This window comes from Pinus tabuliformis, chromosome J (assembly GCF_031772625.1).
Source record: "Pinus tabuliformis cultivar Carrire ecotype Pingquan chromosome J, CPIR1, whole genome shotgun sequence".
In the NCBI taxonomy this organism is placed as follows: Eukaryota; Viridiplantae; Streptophyta; class Pinopsida; order Pinales; family Pinaceae; genus Pinus; species Pinus tabuliformis.
The window spans coordinates 879,744,798-879,767,867 of NC_142295.1; positions in this window are offsets into that span (position 1 = coordinate 879,744,798).

Below are 23,070 nucleotides of genomic sequence, written 5' to 3' on the forward strand. Positions count from 1 at the left end.
TGAAGTTTTTTTTATTTTTTTATGTTTAAACAGGTTATTACCCGCATATTATTCCAGGTCTGAGATTCTTGGTATGGAAACCACCTGCCTTCTATACTTTTCATTTGTTGAAACTGTCAGGGTTGAGGAGTTACCTACTAGCATATATAATGGATTGTCTGCACAAGAAAAAGAGAGATACTGGCATAGAAGTTAAGCAACTATTGTGTATAGCAGTAACCTGACCTGGAAGTAGGTTGGAACCTCGCCTTGAGTAGAAAGGAAAGAGGGTGCAGAAGTTTCATTTCTCTGAATTCGGTGTTCGGATAGGAAATTCTGCATGATTTTTTGCCACAATTTCAGTGGTATTGTCTGTTTCTGAAGTTGGGCTCTCCATTCTTCACCCATCTTCCAGCTTGGAGTTATAAGGATTGTAAATGAATGTTTCTTGTACTTTTATCTCTTTTTTTGCCACTTAATGAATGAAGGCATCCCCATTATTGAGCATGGCCTGGAGACGTAGTCCAAATTAGATGAACTCTGTAATCAAATATTTATCTCATGGTTTCATGCTTATCTTGTTATTTCTGCATTGTTTTATGTTCTTTTAAGTTCCATGGTTAATAAGCTTTGTTACATGTAATTCTAATGCATCTATAAGTAAAAGATCTTGGATCAATTCACAACAAACACATCCCAACAACAACATCATCAACTTCTACATGGAAACACAACTGTAACAATGACTATCACCATGCATACATAACAAACACATAGAACACACGCATAATGAACACATATGAAACTGATATGTATGCATGACACACACACTTTGCCCATCCAGTCTAAGGGTTGAACCATGCTCTGATACCACTCTGTAACACCCTCCTCCCACACTTACCCAAGCTAACCAGTCTACCGGGGTAATTATTTGATGAAGAGTTACTATGACATGATTCAACTCCCCATGTATAGTTAAGGAAATGGAATCGAAAAGCCAAAACCAAATTGACCTTCCTCAGAAGCTACAGGACCCCTAAGGGCTAACCAACCACTCTAGGTGCCCAACCCCTGAGTTAAATTTCCTTTTAATTGAACTAGACCCCCAATTACTCCCATGAAAATCCCTCCATGTGATTGTAACCCTCTAGTCGCTCCCACAATAAGGTCTCCATGCGAATGTAGTCTTTTTCAGACACTTTTGTGCCAGCGACCCCGAACTCTGAGCCACTTTTTCAGGGCTATGAGTTAGACCTCTGCCCAGAACTTGAAGAAATTCTCATAAATAATAAGTAACAAGAATAAAATACCTCTAATGAGAAACTTGAACAAGGGACTAACCTGACTCATCCTAAGCATTATAGGAATTTCATTAAACACTTCATGAACATGTAATGGACATGTCATAAAAACACATCTAAATATAGGGACCTCAAACTTATGTGAGATTTGTCAAGAAGGGTTAATGACCTATCACATTAGCTACATTATCGTCAATTAGATCATTAATTCATTAACATTTCATATACTAACAAAACATGATGAGAGCCATAACTCAAGACTGCCATAAAACCATACTTGTAACCAACATATAACTAGATAAATAACAACAATAGAGCAACCATCATAGACACATAATAATAAGTACATTTACCAAAGAGAATAATAGGAAAGGAGATATTATTAACACAGTCAAAATCCAACCAAGTCAAGGACTTCCACATATCACCCAACCATAGATTGGGCCAAACCAAATATTTCTTTCAGCCAATGACCCTCACACCATATTCAAAGCATGAATGTGTGATCTCATGGAATAAACCAAGAAAACTAAACTAGGGCTTCCAGAGGCCAAGAAACCTCAACCCTCAACCAATGATTCCACCTCACGTTAGACATCACTAACCATCACTAGATCGGTCTCTATCCAAGTTGTCTAGGGCTCCAGAGAATTTATTCCAACTTGGATTTTAGGACTAGTAACTCAACCCACAGCTGACGTCGGGCTCCAGTGCATATTTCCAACCAAGGCTTCCAAGACTAGTAACTCAACCCACCAAGGGCTCAAGAGCATTTGTCCAACCAAGGTTTCTAGGGCTAGTAACTCAACCTAAGCTATTACAGGGCTCCAGAGCGTTTGTCCAACCAAGGCTCCACAAACTAATAACTCAACTCACAACCATAAGGAACATGAGCACCAACCATAAAACAAAAGGGTAAACTGACAACACCATGGCTATCTAGGAAATGGCAAGGCTAGGAAAAACCATTGTCAATCCAGGAAATCCCCCATGCCAATGACAAATCATAACCAAATAGCCACATGCATAAACCACACATGCCAGAACTAGCAAGGAAATCATACATGAAACTCGGTAGCTACAAGAAAACCTGATGTAGCTGGCGATCCCGCTATCCTCTTGCACTTTCCTTCTTTTACTTTGCCTTCTTGCTCCAAATACCAAGTATGCCACAATGCTCCAAAAGAACTCAAAGAAAACTCTAAGTGTCCAAGAGTATAAGAGAGAGAATAGCCAAAGACTGAATCGACGAAAGCTGTGAACTAATCCTCATAAGCTTTCTTATCATTGAGGCCTCTATTTTCTTCATTTCCTATTATTTTCCTTCATTTTCCTCCTCACATGCAACCTGTGATCTTTCACCTCCCTTTCATCCTAATTTTCATTATTTTCGTAAATAAAATGTCAATAAATGCCTCATGCCTTTCCAAAGCCTTTGCCATTTCCTTTTCCAATTCCCATAGCTATTAATTAATCACAAGTGATCCTCGTCACTATGTTTTTTCCCAACATTCAGCTTGGAATATGTGTCCCGTGACCTTTGTTATATTTACCTTTATTAACTTTATCACATGGATTTTTAACCCAGGGTTGTTATAGTTGAAAAGGTATATGAATACTATAAGGTATGTGTAAGCTACAATATTGGATGGCAAGGCAATCCCTAATGTATGATGAAAATATCATCTTCATAAAATACTCATGCATGGATATGAAATTAAGTTTGATTTTTGTTGCCTGTGATATTGGTGCTCTTGATATTTGGAAAGTATCTTACATTTTGTTAGACATGGTAGATTTCATGATTTTATAAAGCTAGCTAGAAACTTTGATTTTGATATATGATAACTTGATGCTATTGCTTGTGATGAGCATGGTAACCCTGATAATAAAAGTAATACTTAGCATATTCTTGTTGAAAATATTATTAATTTGATAATGTGACTAAATTAGATGTCCTAACTTGATGTTGTGATTATGATCCTTGAAGTATGAAGAAGATACATTTATATGACTCTAACCTTTGATGAATATTTGATGACATGTTAATATGTGATGATGAAGTATATAATGATGATTTCTTATGACCATAATGCATATATGTTTGAGAATCTGATATAATTGGACTCCATGATATGATACTTTTGTTGATACATGATAATATTATGATAAGACAAGTTGATGTTGTGAAAGATGATAATTAAAGAGGCTTTCCTTTTATAGGGAGAAACTCTCCATGAGACCCCAACACCTATTATTATTTGAAGTAAATGAATAAGAAGACTCTTAATTGCTGAAGAAAAGTTTCTAGACATGAATAGATGATAATATGATGTTGATTTTGATTTGAGTAAAAAAGGGTTTCTCCTAGTCCAAGCCCCAAGCATTGGGAGAAAATATTAAGGGTCTAGTTATAGGCTTCCCAGCCGCATGTAAGAAGGCCTATGGGTGTGGTTGAGTCTGTAGGATAAAAAAAGTAAAATATTATGCATGAAATTGGGAGCACTTCAAGAGTATGACAAACCTACAATAATGAAGCGCATGTTAGAAAGTTCTATGGAAAAAAAAATAAACAGTAAGATCTACATAATGTTTGACTTGTTGCGGGGATCATAATGAAGGTTATTTGATAGCAATACCTCTTTAGAAAATGAGAAGTGACATACCTTTTGGAATCTACTCTTACTTGTGTTGCAGGGTTGAAATCTAGAGAATCGTCACTAATAAAATAACTATTCCAAAAGGTAGGTCCCTTTTGGGTTCGTATTTGTATGGGGTTAAATAATGTGATTTTTGGAGGTATTTTCCAATATTAGTCAAATTAAGGGTATTGTTTAGTATGCCATGAACGCACGTGATATGTTAGAGGTTCATTGAGTGAGTCCCCCATGGAAGGAGGAGAGGAAACATATGAAGATGATATTGATTTGGACCCCCATGAAACTTTGAATAGGAATAAATGGATACCTACTAAAGGATATTTATAGACTTGATGCAAGCTAAGTTGCACAAAAAGTATGACTTGAGATCAAGAAAAAGGTCTAGGACCCAAGATAAGAATGAGGAGAAACCCCAATAGACTGTGCGGAAAAATAATGATAAAGGGAAATAACCTTTTCAGACTATTTCAATCCATGAAGGAGAGCCATAAAAAATTTAGCAAGTCGGGCTTAGTCAATAAAAGCAAGTAAACTAGATTGTTCAAACTCAATAGAAAATTCAAGGGAATAAAGGAGCGAAAGAAGAAATAGTAAAGGTGGAGAAAAATGTTCATTATTTAACATTGAAAAGGAGTTGGAGAAGGTGAAGATTCCTTTCCCATTAGTTGAGTTGGCAAAGAATCCAACCTATAAAAATCATATTGCAAATTTCATAATTCTGTCACAAGTGACTGCAATGCAAGACACTATAAACTTATAGGAGGAAAGGCCAGTTGTCATGTTTGGGCCTCATGTGGAGGAGCAGGATTCCAAAACTCCACTTTTTTATATTACTCTTTTGATTCATGATTTTATGTTGCATAATTTTATGCTAGATTTAGGGGCGTCACATAACCTTATGGTTCTTTTTGTTATTGAACGTCTTAGTTTGAAGATTACAAAATCTTATAAATATTCATATTCTTTTGATTCAAAAAGAGTAAAATGTGTGGGATTGATTGAAGATATGGTGGTCGCTGATGAGCCTCATCATTGGGTAACTATATGGACCTTAATACACCTACAACCTTATTTAAATCAACTCTTCTCATAATTCCTTACATATTTTAATCATATTTTTCTTAATGAGATGAGTAAAAGTAAGATGTTATGTCTAATGGACTAATGTGCATTGATTGCAGGTTTTTGAGAGCAAATCATGGAAATTTTGGCTAATTAAGGGCAGAAAATCGAATGAGACAAGGAGGAGATACTATAGGAGATAGATCCTTCTCATTTAATCCTCACTCATTTGAATATTCCTCCATCAAATCACACTATATCGTATTTGCAAGCAGTGGAGTCATGAAGATCAAAAGGCAGTTGAGCCAGTGACAGTTAAAGATCCAGTTCATCTTGAGTTTGGGAGCCAAGCCTTCCTAGATTTAAGGAATTCATTGGAGACTTCAGTTGTATAAATAAGGAGGCCTAGAGTTTTGTTAGGATTTGGATTTTTTATGTAAGAGCACTAAGCATTTTCAAGTTCAAGACTTGTGGAAGACATTGTTATGTAATTTTTTTGATATGATAACGAGAGTGAGAATTTCCTTGATCCAACACTAAGTTGACTCAGACGGATGAATCTCTTGGTTTAGGGCCCAACCCTAGTAGAAAAGGCTCCTCTCCTTGTACTTGTATGCTTAGTTGATTTCATAGATTAATGGTTGAATTGGTTTTAGCATTATTTCATTGCAAATAGTTGTGGATTTGATTAGTTTTTTTCCATTTGTGCATTGCTTTAGCAATAGCTTAGAAAGATAAAGGAATACCAAAAAGCTGATAGTAGGTAGCTTTGGCCTCACTCCTCCCTTCAGGGACCATGGTTTGAGGAAAGAACTCCTATGCAGCCCCAAAAAGACAGAATTCTAATTTCTTATGGAATTTAGGGTTTTCTGCTACTTAGGCCAGCATCTTTTCAGTTTTCAAGAATAGGATTCAAATGTCATTTCTGATATCTTCATCCTTGCATTAGATCTCATAGTGTTTCACATTATTCTGCAAGTTTTTCCATGCATGAAATATGCAACTAGATAATGGAATTATGTTTTCTTAGTTGATTGAAAATATTTCTTGTTTGACATGATTCATGGATAAATGTCAGTGATTGATGCAGTGCAGGAGTTTCAACAGTGCAGAGAGATCTCATGACCAGCAACCCCAACCTAACCTCATCCATCCATGATCATCAAAAGCCACTAAGTCCCTCACCCAATTCATCATTCCATAAGAACAACTTTCCAGGGTTGTTGAGCAAATCCAGCCATCTTACAAACTCTGTTTTGAGCTCTGAAGGAGTCCTAGCCACTCCCTTGCCTTATTTCTCCCACCATTCACCTTCCCTAAGCCCTACACTACCTTCCAAATCACTCTTATTTCTATTGTCCGAATCCTGTAGGAATAAAGGGGATCCTGCAGGAGCATTAAGACATCCTGTAGGAAGTGTTATCAGTCGTCCGGATCTCCAAAGCTGAGGAAGAGTCCAGCTGAGGTAACCACAGACCAATCTTTTGACTTGGTAGATAGCCCTACCAGGCCAGAGAGGGCTCTCTCCAAAGGATCACAGCCAAGAGGGTTGGATAGATTAGGGTTCTAGGCTAGATATAAAGTGCAGAGGGTTGTTTGATTTGATTTTGATTGGGGTAGTCACTGGATGAGTGAATTAGGTCAGAGAGTGAACTAGGTCAGGGCAAAAGAGAATCAGAATTGCAGACATTTGATGGGGAAAGGTAGGAAAGTTACTTTAACACTTTTTAGTATAGTGATGAAATGGTTTAGACTGATGAGATGCTAAAAAGAGCATGAAAATCATGAATTCTTTTTAAACTGAAGAAATTAAACAAATTATGATGATTTTCCCAAAACAGAGCATAGAAGATGTATTCTTCTTATCACACCTTGAAAATAAAACATATTTAGAAGTGAAATGGATAATGGAAGATAAAAAACATTCACATACATGTAACTGAAGAAGAAACAATATCAAAATACCATGCCACAGGGATCCCACCAAAATAGCTGCAACTCATCCAATATATTCCATGCCAAAGTCTGTAACACTAATACAATATCCAATGGAGTCCAACCTGTAGAATGACTGAAAAAGTACACGATATAGGCCTCAAAAAAACTCCTCCCAGCCTTAGGGATCGAATCCATGAAAGGAGGAGTAGTTCCACCGAAAACTAAACTCATAGCTAGAGTGTAGGGTGGTCAAAGTGACTCATCCCTCACTTTTCGGAAACTTATTCATTACATCACAAAATAGTTTTCACCTAGTGTATTTACCCTAGGTACCAATAAAAACATCATTATTACATTTATCATATCAAATAAATCAGTAAAATGTTGAATTCTCATAGGTAAAAATCAAATCTGGAGAAGAACAGTGAAAAACTAGGCCAACTGTCAAGTGCGCAGCACTTGTGGCAAACGCATAGCACCATCTTCAGACCCACTTTTTCCTACCTTCTTGGTGTCCAAATTGATCCTAGGATATCTCATTGGAAATAGTATCCATTCTAGTTTCCAAATATTCCTTCATTTTCCAAAATGGACCTGATTTGACCCTCAAAAACGTCATTCTCCCAAGGCTGGTCAAACGCGCAGCGCCATAAGCAAGTGCGTAGTGCTGACTTCAAATCGACTTTTGAGTGCCTTCCCGAAGTCCAAATTGAGCCCATGATAGCTCATTAGAAATTTATCTCACTTGGATACACAATGGACCTATCAAGAACTGAAAAGGATCAAGTATAGCGCTCAAAAACCAATTCTCCCAAGACTGGTCAAAAAGTGCAGAATGAGGGTGCCAAAATGAAGTGTGATCTTTCAAGAAATTGTTGGAGGTCTTCCTCAACTCCAAATTGAGTTCATGATAGCTCATTAGAAACATATTTCTGTCTTTTTATCATTTTACTTATCAATAAAGTCATTTGGACAATCCATCTAGGAGAAAAATTGATTTTCCCAAGGTCGCTCTAGAAGTGCAACAACTCTCTTATAGCAACTGTATTTTTGACATTTATCCAAAACCATAACACCTGTGTAATAAATTAAGGATTTTTTTCATCCTTGTACTATTATGGATAAAAACCTCTCTCACGTTTGTAAAATTCATCTCTATTTGGTTTGAAACATACTTTGAAGCAAAATTGGCCATAGGTGTGGCAAATGATTTGTCCTTTGGAATGACTTCTTGAAAAATGATGGAGACATGATGTTTATGAGCTAGAATAGCCTCATACTTGGTGAAATGACCTCCCTTAGGCCTCCTCTTCTCAGATGTCTTTGATTCCATAGTCAATCCTAGCTCAGTGGGAGAGGAAATTAGGGTTTAGTGTAGGCAAAACAGGGGATTTGGGAAATTTATAGGAATGAAGGGAAATAAAGGGGATAGGGGGCTTATAAATTCTTAGGAAAATTTTGGGAGATAGGGAGGGATGTTGGGAAGTAAGGGAAACTATAATTTTAAGGATTGAGTGAGGGGAAGGGGTCCAAAAGGGAAAAACACAGGCCTAGTCTAGAAAAGTGTCAAAAGCATAGCAATAGGCTAGGGTTTGTAGAAAAATGATGATTTTGAGGGATAGGAGTGATGGGAAGTGTTTAAGAAGGTATATTAAGGATAGGGGAAGGTGTAAGAGCATCAGGATACAAGTTTTGTTGATGATTTAACCATGGAGGTCATGAAACCAAGAAAATGTCCTCAAAAACCTGGGAGAGGGAAATGAGAGGAATGGGCATGGGAAAAGGTCAAGGGAGGTAGATGGAGTGTAGGTGAGTGAGGTTTTTTTACTAGGGCTACCATCAATGAGTAAATTTTTGAATGAAGACCTAGGTGGAATGACAAAAATTTCTGAGCAAGGCCCTAATATGAATATGAAAAGAGGAGTTTGATCTCTGATGACAGTATGCAAATACTGACACTAATAGGAAGCACTAGGACATCTTGTAGGACTTCCTATAGTGGCTTGTTTTGAGGCCAAATTGTGGAAAAATCATCTAGGAAGATAGGAGAAGACCCCTACTTGCCTCCCAATCCATTTGACCTTTCACCACCATCTCTAACCCATTTGCCACAACACCAAGAGGATTTAGCATTCATATTTTTTCACACAAAGAAAAGGACAAAAATAAAAAGAGTTATTGTGTCAAATACATGCACAACAATAGAGTGTTTGGTTATTTCAGATTGCATGCCTAGGAAAGTAGGATTACACACATGTTAACTTAGCATTCTTTTGAAGCAAAGCCTCTTATCAATTAGTTAGATGAGTGGTGTGTTTAAGCATTTGATTTTAGTCTTTCCTTACTACAGTAGACAAGATTTTAGTTAGTGCAAATTTCCCCTTTCCTCATTGGCAACTCCTGGGGCTACCAACTTGTTGGCTTGAGGGGGCCTGACCCAGGTTTAGCGTTAGTTAGCAAAAAAATCCCTACACTACTAGCCCTTTCGGCATCAGCCCGCGGAGCGCAGACCGAAGTCTTACCTGAAGCAGTATGGGGGGATGCTGGAACCAAGTTTCCGCACCCTAAGATGGTCGTGATGTCATTTTATTCCTTCTATTCCTACTTTCATGCAGGTCATTAAGTTCTAGGGATCTGTCTTCCTAACCCCTTATTCCTCCCTTCGATACCTCCACGAAAGGGTATGGATGGCCTTTGTGCAACCCTATCCTTTGATTCAAATACTTTCGCGCTGCTAAGGCAACGTATTGCACAGATTGTCAAGTTATCTTCAGAATCTTACTTATCTTATTAGATAATTACAGTTAGCACCACATAAACATATTTTCTTACTTGCGCTCAGTTACCCAATGTAATTGCATTCATTGACGTATCATATAAGCATTATAAAGGAAATTCATACGTAAAATGAAAATATGCATTAATCGAAACAAAGACACAGAATTTGAAAAATACTTCTCTTTATTGATATCTTCAAGTGATTACAGACGTTATCCACCCTGCGCACACAGCTGCATGGGTCCGCGCACTCAGCTACGGACTTCCACTCTAGGCCTCTGCGCACTCAGCTGCAGAGCCTCTACCTACACTACAACTCGAAACTTAGACTTCTTACTTCATAGTTGTGACTATCTTCTTCATTACATTACTCTAAAGCTGCTTAGAGCTTAGCTCATTTTATACAATCCCATGGTCCAAGGATCATGGGCAGATCTTTTACAGCTGACTCTACTTCACAAAACTAAGGGCGGATAACCCTTTATGACACCTGACACCTTCGCGCTCCATGACCACAAAATGTGGAGTCTTTGTAAGTTTATTACAAAATTTGACCAAAAAGGGGGATTTTAGCCCCAAAACTGTCCTTGGGGGATCTCATTCCCAACAGGCCCCCAACACAAATATTGTGACTCACCCTTGAGTCACTCGCCAGGTGCAAATATCTTTGCGCAAAGCCCTTCTAGCTCGACCCGTATGACCACAACCTCGACCGTACATTGAGTTGTTGCCTGCTTCACATCTTCGACCATTTGCTCGGTCACTACTCCTGATTTGTTGGCCTGAAGCTTTTGTTGCGTCGCTTATAGAGCTACAAGCTTGCCTTCGATGGATCATGTCACTGTGTAAGCCTCATCCAGCCAGGGATTTAGTTGTGCCTTTAGCACTACTTCCTTGTGCAGCACTGCAACCACCTGTTCCTTCAGCTTCTTGGCCTCCTACAGCTTGGCTAGTCTCTGTGTCAGTGCGACGGTTCGCGTTGTTCCCTTCACCTCATCATAGCGTTGTTGTAGCTCACATGATTCTGTCTCTAGCCATTGTACATTGGGGTCCTCCTGCAAGCTGGTCAGGACCTCAAATGACTGTTCAAACAATTGTGTGCAGTCTACTACTGCACTGTCCACTGCCGCTACTGCTTTTGTGACAGTGGTCGCCCGCTGCTCCTTCACTTTTGGCAGAGTTAAAGGCTAGGCCTTCAACTGTAACTCTGTAATCTGCAGGTTCAACTCCAACTGAACCCTCACCATCTCAGTACAAGTGTCATGCACCCCTGTGGCCAGCTTGCGGATGCACACCTCGACTGGCTCCTCCTCTGGAATGGCCAATTCTGGGACCATTTGGCATGCCTCCTCAACGACCTGCATAATTCTCTTGCTCTGATTGGTCACTTCGGTCTCAACGGCAATGGTAGAATCTCGCTCTAGTGCCATATGCTCCTTATTGATCCACTGTTCACTGATCACCTGGTGGGCGCGGTGCTCATGGGCCCTCAGCTCTACAATCACTCCATCCTATAAGAGGTGGAGCGCTTCACGTGGAGCGTTGCTAGATTCAACCCTACTCCATTTAGGGTGCTGAAAGTGGGCCTGTTAGCTTCATTCTCTATGGTCAGTGCTACATCAGGCAGCACGATCGCACTGGAGGAATTTGCGCACAACATCTTGGCAGCCTCTGAAGTGTCGATGGCAAGGCTGGTAGACACCATGCCAACCTGCAATGCGATAGTCTGCAACTCCTATAAACCTATCTGGATAGCCCCCAGGATGATCTGCTGATGCTGTTCAAATTGTTGCAGGGCCTCTGCGGTGACATCCCTCATTGTGTCACTGATGTCATGCAGATCACCCTATGTTAGCATAATAGGGTCCAGTGATGTCTTGGTCGCCTTTGCTTTCATTATAGACCCTCGTTTCTCTAGCTCCCTTGGGTGCTTGATGCAAGCGGACGTCTCCTGTGGGTCCACGTCATGCTGCTCATATGCCTCCTCCTCTATCTCAGGTGAAGGCAACCTCACTCCTTTGTCAGAGCCTAGCTCTGTCCCACCTGTCTATTGCGTAGCCTCGCGCTCTACCTGGGCCTTGACAGCGGCCTCCTTCTTTCTCTTTTCGACTAGAAGGGTCATCTTTAGCTTGGCCTCTTCCTTCTTTTTCTCCACAACGGACTTACTTCCTCCCACCACCAAATCTATTGTAGAGTGCAACTCTGCCAGACATTGATCAAGTACTGCATCAATGTCGTCATCCATTGCCAGATATGGCAAGTTGTACCATTTCTGCACAGGGTCCTTCCGCGCCCTGATGGATACATGATGGAAGTCTGCTTTAAATTATGCGTAACCCTACAGGTTGGTGTACACCGTAGGTGACAATCGCGGTTTTCTATTAATGGCCATGCGGATGTTCATCTCCATCAAGATCCAGAAGATCTTGCTGTCCTTGACTCGTCGCACGTCCTTGGTTGCCCACAACAAAGCATACTTCACTGCTTCTGGGAGGTCTGGCACGATCGAAGGGAACTAATTGTCCTTTGGTAGCTCCCACACTACCAGCACAATTGACAGCAAAAGCCACACGTAGTGGAACATCTTGCTGAGCTCTTGTGCTTTGCGGTAGTTTGCCAGGAACTCACCGCGAAGGTAGTCCGACCAGTTGAATTGGACTCCTTCAGTGCACTGGGCTGCTAGCGCAATGACAAGCACCGGAACCTCATCGGCGCAACACTTCCTCATCACCTTCCCTACTAAGATCTGTGTGGCTACCTTCATAGAAGGGTCACAGATGCTGGATATAGCATATCTGCACAGCTTCTTCACCAATTTAAACTTCTCTTTCATAAACTCTGCGAGGGTCTGCTCTCCACCTTTTTCACCAAATATCATGGCCAGATTCTCTCCTGTATAGGGCAATCACGTTATCTTGTGAATCAGTCTATCCATGATGGGTATTGGCTCCTCCAGCCATAGACACCCATCATGCACCAAGCACAACAACTGCTTGATGACTAGTACTGTCACCGAGGTGTGGTTGTAATGCGGCACCCAAAGTAGGTTGAGTAACCCTACCTTGTCTACTCCTCTAAGCCACCTTCGCGGATCCAATGCAGTCATTCCAGTATTCATATCAATGATGCGGTGCATCAGCTACTCGATCACTAAGTGTGGGAACTTCTCGTGGTCATCCAAGTCCCAGTTATCAAGTTTTTGTAGTGGCACCCACGCCAAGCGCGGTCCGTCAAAAACAATATCATTCAGTAGCAGAGGGCTTTACAAGGGGGTCTTGCTTTCATCGATGTCTTTCAGCACCTTGGTGTTGGGCTTGTGTGGAGGGAGGCAATCGAGTAATAGGGTCCGCACCCTGGGCTTCAACCTCCTCCACTTCAACTCCCACATCCTCATCGTCCATTGAGATATATTCAATGTCTTCCTCCTCCAGCTCCAAATTTATGGCCTTGCCTTTCTCCTGTGCAGTGGGTTTTGGTGGGTTTCTCCTTGGGGATACGCACACCGGTATGGCAGGCTACTTGTCCTTTTTATCCTTGGCGATCTCCTTGGTTGGTGTCAGCTTTGGTCTCGTTGTCCTCGGTAATTTAGGGACTTCGGCTAGTACTTCGGCAACTTCTGGAGCAACTACTTCTGCTTCTATCTCCATTTCTGGTGCCAACTCCTCTGCTACTTCTTCAGTATTTATATTTTCTGCGGGTGCCGACATGATTTTATGCAATAAATCCTGTGTCTCCTTCAGTAATGTGTCAAATACTTTACAGGCTATCAGAAGTTCATAGTGCTCACGATTCATGTGCGCCTGAGAGCTCAACAACTCAATTCTCAAAATGCCAAGTGTTTTTCGCTGGAGAACCACTTGTAATTTTTAGGGCATTTTGAATTCAAATCTAACCATTCCCCCTAATTTTGGTCCATTAATGCCGGATTGGCGGCAGATTTTCAAAGATCTTAGCCATAAATTTCATCTTTAATGCCAGCCGCCCACTCCATTTAGCTACATTTCTACTGTCAAATCATGAACAGTGACTTTAACGGTCACTTTCCGGCCGACCAGTGTGATTTCTCCATGGGTAGCGCAGCTCCCTTCATGTTGCTGCGAACCCTGTGACACTTCCTTGCTTCACACAATCCTCCAATCACGCAGCTCCCCAACACAGGCAGTGTAGTTTATAGTCCCATGCCTCCTTTTAGCTACCTGGAGCACTAAGACTTTGCTCCCTTCATCTAGTCACATGGATGGACCGCCGGTGTATGGCTTCAACCGACTGCCATTCACATTTCCTGGGAAGGGATCTCCATTCAACTTGACCAGCTGTACCGCTCCTCCGTCGGTAATCTCCTTAATGACATAGGGTCCTAACCAATGCATTCTGAATTTCCCCAAAATTTATCAAACTTGTTGTCATATAACAAAACCAGGTCATTTACCTCAAAGGTGCACAGCTTAATATGCCGATCATGCCATGCTTTTTCACGCTGCTTTTGGACCTGTTGGTGAAATCCAGCTAGAAATCTCTCTTCCTCAAGCTCATCCAGTTGTGTGAGCCTTTCCTCCAGGGCTCCGTGATCTGTCATACCTATGAGCGCCACTATGTGCAGACTAGGCACAATATATTCCATAGGAATTACCGCTTCAACACCATAGACAAGCCTAAAGGGAGTTTGTACAGTAAACTTCTTGCATGTCGTCCGATAAGCCCATAGTACTGCAGGAATGCGTAGGTCCCAATCACTTCGCTTAGCATTGAAAACCTTGGTCAGCACATTCTCTAGCACTTTATTGAATGCTTCCACCATCCCTGTTAGCTTGTGGGTGATAAGGCATGCTCTTCTGGTGATATACCTGAAATTCCTTCATTAGTGTGCTAATCGTCTCATTCAAAAAGTGCATACAGTGATCACTCATCAAAATCTTTGGACAACCAAATCGCGTCAGTACATTCTCAAAGAGGAACTTTGTAGTAGTCGCGCCTGTGCAATCCTTCACACACTATGCCTCTGCCCAACGAGTCAAATACTCCATCGTGGTGATAATGTACCTCGCTCCCGTCTTTCCTTGCGGTTGAATGGGTCCCACAAAATCTATTGCCCATTTCTCAAAGGGTTGCAACATCATTTTTGGATTCAAAGGCATCTCATCCCTCCGCGATGGCCTACTAGTCCTTCGACACACATCACACACCTTGCAATACGCTTTTGAGTCCTGATGGAGGGTTGGCCACCACAACCATGCATGTAGAATCTTCTGTGTGGTTGCTCTCCCTTCATAATGTCCTCCTACGGTGCCCCCATGAGCATCCATGAGGATGCTGCTTCTTTCAAACTCAGGTACATATCACCACAATATCTCATCAGGTCCCATTTTATACAGATGCGCAACAATGAAAGAAAAATCTTTCGTGCACACCACTGACTCCTTCTTCTGTTGGATAATGTATCCCTCTGGGGCAGTTCCTATTGTTAGGAAGTGTATTATGTCCTCAAAATGACCATCCACGATGCACACTGCAAATAGATGCACGTCAGACAATCCTTCCTCCAAATTAGTGGGCTCTTCCCCTGTTTCGATGCGCAACAAATGGTATGGTCCCGCATTCAGTCGTCCAGGCTTCAAAATAACTTCAAAATCATATTCTTGGAACAATAACAGCCATCTGCAGATTCTCCCCCCCAACATAGGCTTATTGACCAGGTACTTCAGCGCAGAGTGGTCTGTATACATCTTAAAGTGGCCTCCCAGCAAGTAGTGCCTAAACTTTTAGAGCGCATATACCATAGCTAACCCTTCGCGCTCGGTGGTGGAATAGTTCCTTTCTGCCTTAGATAACCTTCTGCTTGCGAACGCTATAGGATGGTCCAAGCCTTCTCCACTAGCCTGTGTCAGTACTTCTCCCAGCACTATACATGATGTGTCGACGTGTACATGAAACTCCTTCTTCCAATCCGGGAAGACTAAAATCAGCGCAGTGACCATCTTTTCTTTTAGCACATCCAGGCTCTTCTTACAGTCCTCATTCCAGCAGAATGTGACATCCTTTTTCAACAACTTTTGATAGGCACGGTGATCTGGGCATAGCCTTTGATGAATTTTCTACAATATCCTATATGTCCTAGGGTAGCACGCAACTGCTTCACACTCCTTGGCGCTTCCAAGTTTAGTATCATTGTAATCTTCGTAGGATCTACCATCAGTCCCTGTCTACAAACCACATGACCCAATAGGGTCCCAAAAGGAACACAAAATAGACACTTCTTCAGATAGAGCACGATTTGGTATCTTTGAAAAGTATCTAGCATCAGGTGTAAACTGACGACATAGCGTTTCACCAACCGAACACAGTCCAGTCATCAAAGTATACTTCCAAGAACTTATGGATAAATTCCTTGAATGCAGCAATGACTACGCACGAGAAAATCGCAGGTGCATTATTCAATCCAAATGGCATTACAGTATAATGAAAACAATCCCACTCTGTCGCGAAGGTTGTCTTGCTCCTATCCTCTGGCACGATTTTGGTTTGGTGGTACCCTGAGAACCCATCATTGAAGGAATATGCTTCCTAGCCACCTAAATTGTCCAACACTTCATCAGTGAATGGAGTCAGAAAAGGATCATGTATGCAAGCGTCATTTAACTTTCTGAGATCAACGCATATCCTTATTCCATCCTTCTGCTTCTTCTCTTGTACCAACATTGGGCTTACCCAATCAGATTCTTCCACAGGCTCAATGATCCCTGCCATGAGCATCTTGTCTAGCTCTAAGTAGACCTTCTCCTTATACTTTGGGTTGAGATGGTAAGGTCTTTGCTTAACCGACTTCGCGTCGGGCTTGAACGTGATCTTCATAACACTGAGGTCTCCGATTATCCCTTTTAGATCCGTAAACTTGGTAAGGAATAAATCCTGGTATTCGTGGAGCAATTTAGCGACCTTATCCACAATCACATCGTCCTGGTAATCTCCAATCTTCGTGAATTTTGGTTCTGCCTCCGTACCAATCTTTACTTGCTTCGTTTTTAGTAATGCGGTTATATCAGGATTCTCAATCTGTGGTCCTTCAACCTCGCAATGGCCTTCTGTTTTAGGGATGTTAGTCTTTCTCGGGTCCTCATCTTCTTCTTCAGTGGTCACCTTATAGCCTTCTAACGCATGACTCAACTGAGTAGCCCACTTAGGCTGAACCAGGTCCAAAGGATCCTACGGTATCCTAAATATTGCTGCTTTCACCTCTTGTAGCGCTTCATCAATATAGTCAAACCCATCTTCAAAATTGAATGTCATTATGAATCCTTTGCGTAGAATATCCCATTCACCTGTACCATGGTGAAGCTCTATTTCTACATACCAGTTCATCAGGACAATATCCAGGGTGTGACAGAACAAGTGCACCCATTCAGGTTGGGGCTTCTCTCCATAAGCCTGAGCCCATTTGGCCAAATGCATGCGCGGATCATCCTGCCCATCATACTTGTCTGTCATTCACACCTTCAGCTTCCCAAAGCATGTTCTCATCATCCTCCTACATTCACACCAATAATCAAAGCTTCCCTTATGCATACTCGACCATCTTGCAGGCGTAGCGCGCAGAGCCCAGTTAAACACTTGGAAGAGCTGCTTTTCCGGTACCTCCCTTTCAAATCCATCCAAAAAGATATCTACATCATTCAAGCCATATAAGTAGGAAGATTTCTTACCTCTAATGACACACAGTGTAACGACCGGGTCATCATGTTACAGCTCAGTGTAGTTACTTCATGTAATCTATTTTGCTAGTGCTCTAACTCTTCATCAGAGTCCAAGGTGTAGGAACTCTCGCGATCCTATATAATTCGTCCATTTGCTATTGGATTCATCCAATCTTGGTCTCACGTTGTTATCTTATAGATACAATCTAGATCGTCATTGCTCTCATAATTGTGAACTGGTTCAGTATAGCGCGATCCGTCAGGAGGATCTAGGGGTACTATTACACAGAGCGATTTCTTCTCAGATATCATCTTCCACATATTTAGATTGATTACCTCGTTCATATCAATAACCCAATCAATTCCTAGGAGCACAGGGTAGGGGTTGTTGTCATCCATAATTTCTATTACTTCAAAGTCAACTAGCACGCTCACACCCTCAATATCTACAGTCACCCCTTACAGCCGCCCCATGGGGATGATCTTCTCCTGATTCACCATCCTTAGCTGAATCGAAGACCATTATAGCACGGGTCTCCCCATCCACTCCCAAGTCTGTTTTGGCAAGATGTTCATGTCTGATCCCAGGTCCAAGATAATCTGATCCATCTCATACTCTCCTATCAACGCAGTCAGTCTCATCTAACTGTCTAGTCAATTTAACGTCTTAAATTGCTCTACATAAATTATCAATCCGGGTATCGTAAACTGATGAAGTGTGGTGCACCATATGTGCTTAGTTAACCTTTCTCTTACTTCGTTGTTTTATAGTTTATGTTGTTTTTGGGGTTTTGTTCTTGTTGGTTTTCTAAAGTGTTTAATGCAAATGGAAATCCTATTCTAAGGTCTTAAGAATACTTTTAAAGGACAAGTATGGATAAAGATTTCAAGACAAGGCCTATGTCCCTAATGGTAACTTCCAAAACTTAGCACTTCAAAATAACTTAAAACATGTTATTGATGGAATTAGTATTTAAACAAAAGTGTAAATATACAGCTAGTTCAATCAAAATAAAATGCAATAACCAAACAATGAGCTAGTGACTATGAGATCCAGTATCCTTGCTGCTTCAGCAGAAGGACAAGTTGATTCTATCATTTCATTAGTCATTAAAAGGCTATGTGCATCACTAATCTATAATCAACCTAGAATGCAACAACCAAACAATGAGCTAGTGACTATGAGACCCAGTATCCTTGCTGCTTCAGCAAAAGGACAAGATGATTCTATCATGTCATTAGTCATTAAAAGGCTATGTGCATCACTAATCTACAATCAACCGGTTGAACACACTTGCATGAATTAAAATTGCATGAATGAAAAATCTAATCTATCAAACTTGAAAGCAATTTATGTACAGCTAATATACAGAAGCATAACAAAATTAAATGCAGAATTAAATGACAACTATACAAGGCTTTAGTGTGCAGGGGCCCTCTGCCACTTGCATGAATTAAAATTGCATGAATGAAAAATCTAATCTATCAAACTTGAAAGCAATTAAATAACATAATGAAATCAAAGCAATATTTACAAAATGAAATCTACTCTACCTTACATTCTAATATGCTCCATGACATCTACTTCACATCTCCTTCCATGTTGAGAACATCAAAGCTTTATTCAATTTCTTCAAAAGTACAAAGTACAACAAAGTTCTCCAAAGCTTTCAAAAGCCATCAAGGAAGAATTACAAACTTAAGAACTAGGGACTAACAAGCTTAAGCTAAAATAGACTAACAAATGAAGGAGAGAGATCTCCTATTTATACAAAAAGATGAGAGCCATTTTATTAATGAGATTCCATGAATCTCTCCCTCGACCTCTAGAGTCCTAATCAAAATAGGAACTGATAAGACACATGTCTTCTTAGAGTTACAATACAATTAGGAGATGTGACACATATCCTCATGATCCCATGATTCTTTCCAACCAAATTCGAATTTGGCCTTAGAGTGCCACATAAGGGTCTTCTAGAAGCCTCCTTTCAACCTACACATGTCAACAATCTCAACCCATTTGTTAGGTATAAGCATATGCACATTATTTTCTAATGTTTAACCACAAATTCACTTAAAAGGCTTAGAAATAATAAAGATTGGAAAAACATAAAGGTGGCCCAATGATAATGAAAGTGGGATGAATGTGGTGACATAGTAGTGAAATGGAGGTGAAATGGAGGTGATATAATGGACATAATAGTGAAAGTGTAATGGAAATGAATGACATTTTCAAGACTCAACACTACCGTTCCATCCTTGTTTTATGCTTACCTATCTTTCATACTATGCGCAACTCACTCGGGGTGTTTCTGGCTCATCTGTTTAGAAGCTCCTATAGCCCCTTCACAGCCTTGTTATCGCACAGGAACTTCATACAGGTCTCTAGGAAGGTTGTAAGCATAGAAGGGTCCATCGTTAGATCAGTCTTATCCTTGCTCCCTAAGGTGGAGGCCTCAGTGAAGCTCTTCTTTGCTTCCATGAATGTTTCACATGCGTTGATCTAATAATGAGATCTTAGACTAATATTAAGGTATTACAGACTCGTGTGCATGGATTTTCCTACATTACTTAGTGCAACAGATCTATAAGATTGCGAATAATATAGGCAATGAAGCAGTTAAAGAAACATAATAGACAAACACACATAACACAACAAATTTAATATGGAGTTCACCCAAAACTCCTGGGCTACGTCTCCTGGTCTAGCCTTCAGTGGTGACCTCTCTATTATGTCTTCAAGAGCAGAGTTTTACAAAATGTGAGCCCAAATTGAGTCTCAACACAATAGATACAAAACAGCAGGAGTTTTGCTTGAATTCCTCAAGCCTCTCTTAGTACACTGACTTGTTCTCTCACTCTCTGTCTCTATCTTCCCTCTGTCTCAGCGCTGCCTGCCTCTATCTTTTGTCTTCTGTGGCTTTTAAGCCAATTGGCGTTGTCTGTTTGTTTCCTCTTCTGGGCTTTCTAGCTCCCAGCCTCTGTCTGCTCAAATCACCCTCTGAGCGTTAGCAATCATTGCTAAATGCCTTAAGGGATGGTGGCCACCTATTCTGTAACGGAAGGACCATTGGCGCCTTTGAAATCCTCAAAATAGTCATTCTCTATTTACACAAAGAAATACACTAAAACATGGGAAAATATGCCAATCTATCGTTTATCGGATTTGAAATATTATTAATTCCACCGTATAACTCCATCGGGTCTGCCTTTATATCACTATCGCATATCCACCGTTGATCTGAGTGATCTTGATCCAACAGTTGAGATCCATTTCAGGCGGCTCATGCGTATGGGGGTTAACAGCCCGAAAAGGGTGGTTTTATCTCTTTGGTGCCTAGCCACGTGGCAGCCAGTGTATGGGCTCAGGCGGAGCCCGTCCAATACCACTTATCTCCTACGGCCTGCCTGAACTCCCACTCGTTTCGGAACTCAAATGAGACAAAACTGGATATATATCCCTTTCAGGTCCGTTTTCATCGCATCGAGCGCGTTTCTCTGTTTTTCCTTTATTTAACGAAAATGCAAAATACATTGAAAAAACCCTTTTACCGGACTTGAAATATTATCAAATTTCATCCATAATCTTGTCGGGTCCGTTTTCATCGGATTGGCTCTTTGTTCTTTGCATTTCATTTATTTAACGAAAACGTGAAATACAAAGGAAACCCCTATTTTCCGAAACTCAAAATATATGTGTTTTTGTTTATAAACCCGTCGGGTCTAGCTATCGCAGTCGCATGTATCGGCCCCGCTCCTTACTGTTGCTCTGATGCGATATTGCAATATCACAATCACACATCGCATAGTCCCCGGGCCTTTGTATAAGCACTCCTGTGTATTGTGCTGACGTGATATTGTGAGTTAACTTGGGCTGTCGATCTGTGCGCTTGATCGACCGTCCTCGTTGGCTCACGTTGATCGTTGTCACAACATTCATGATAGCTTCCAATAGCCTCTGCCTGCCTTCACCGATTTTGATACACCAATCAGATCTGGACCGTTGATCGGCCAGAAACAATGGCTCCTGTGCATTGTTCCTTTGACCTCTGATAGGCCTGTTTTCCACTGTTTCTTCATGTTTTTCGTTCCCGATAGTGTTTTCCGCCTTTTGTAAGGTTTTTCTTTATGTGATATTTTTTAACTATGTGAAGACTTTGAGGTTTTTAGGATCCATTTGGATCACGCCTTCCCACTGAAAAAGCTTTTGGACCACCAAAAAGTTGGTTTTTAAGCATCAATCAAGTGAGGATACAGCTTCCTCACTTGTCCAATCTCTATCCATCTTGCATTGCTTGGTTTTGAACCTTTGAGTCCAATTCTCAGGTACTCAACATCCCCTCTGCATGTAGTTCTCATCTTCCTATCCAAAACTGTATCTTCCTACAACTCATTGAGATATTCAGGCAACAGATCATCAATAGAAGGCAACTGACTTTGCTCTTCAAGATCTTCAATCAATGAAGGTTCATATAGTCTCAAGTTCTCTGCATTAATGACTGAATAGATATGCATATAAGCTGGCAAATCAAGGAAAAAATCATTTTCACCAATTTTCTCAAGTATCTTGAAAGGCCCATACCTTATTAGCTTCAACTTCTTACCTTCACCTTGCATTCTGTCTTTGCTGATGTACAGCTAAACTTGATCACCAACTTGGAAGCTATGCTCAAGTCGATGCTTATCATGCCTTGCCTTGTACTTGGCCTGGCTTCTCTCCAACTATTCCTGCACTATCTAGTGAATTTCTTAGATCTGTTCAATGAACTTGGTTGATTTGTCCACATCACTGTGTCCATAAACTGCTATGTATTTACTAAAGACAAAATCCAAGGAGACCTTGGTGTAAAACCAAAACAAGTCTCAAAAGGAGATCTCTGTGTAGAAGAGTGCTTGGCACGATTTTAAGCATGTTGCACATAACATAAATGTTCATCCCAAAGCTTAGGATACTTGCTGCAATAGCACCTGAGCAACTGGATCACTGTCCTGTTGACCACCTTTGTTTGGCCATCTGTTTGTGGATGAAATGTTGTGCTCTTCTTCAATCTGGTGTCCATCAACTCCCATAGACTTGACCAAAACTTCCCAACAAATCGGGAATCTCGATCATATACAATAGAAGTGGGTAACCCAAAATGAACCCACAAATGTTGAAAGAACAACTTTGTTGTTTGTTCAGCTGTAATCTGCTTGTTACAAGGTATTGAAATACACATTTTGTTGAACCTGTCCACAATAACATATAAATAATCATGACCTTTTCTAGATTTTCGAAATCCCCCAACAAAGTCCATGGAAACACTTTCCCAAGGATGAGAAGGAACTGGAAGTGCAGTGTACAAGCCTAGTTTTCTATTGCTGGGCTTGCTTTTAGCACACATGGTACATCCTTTAGTATATCTAGAAACTGTTTCATGCATTCTTGGCCAATAACAGAACCTTTGCAGTTGTGCAACTGTTTTACTTACACCAAAATGACCTGATATTAGAGAAGTATGTGCTTCTCGTATTATGTTAACTCTTTCAGTTTGAGGAATGCATAACTTTCCCAAATGATATAAGAGTTGGTCCTTAACATGATAATCCAATTCTTCAACTTGTTTGCCATGACTTAAAGTTGCATATACATCTTTAAAATCTACATCTTGAGCATATTGTTCA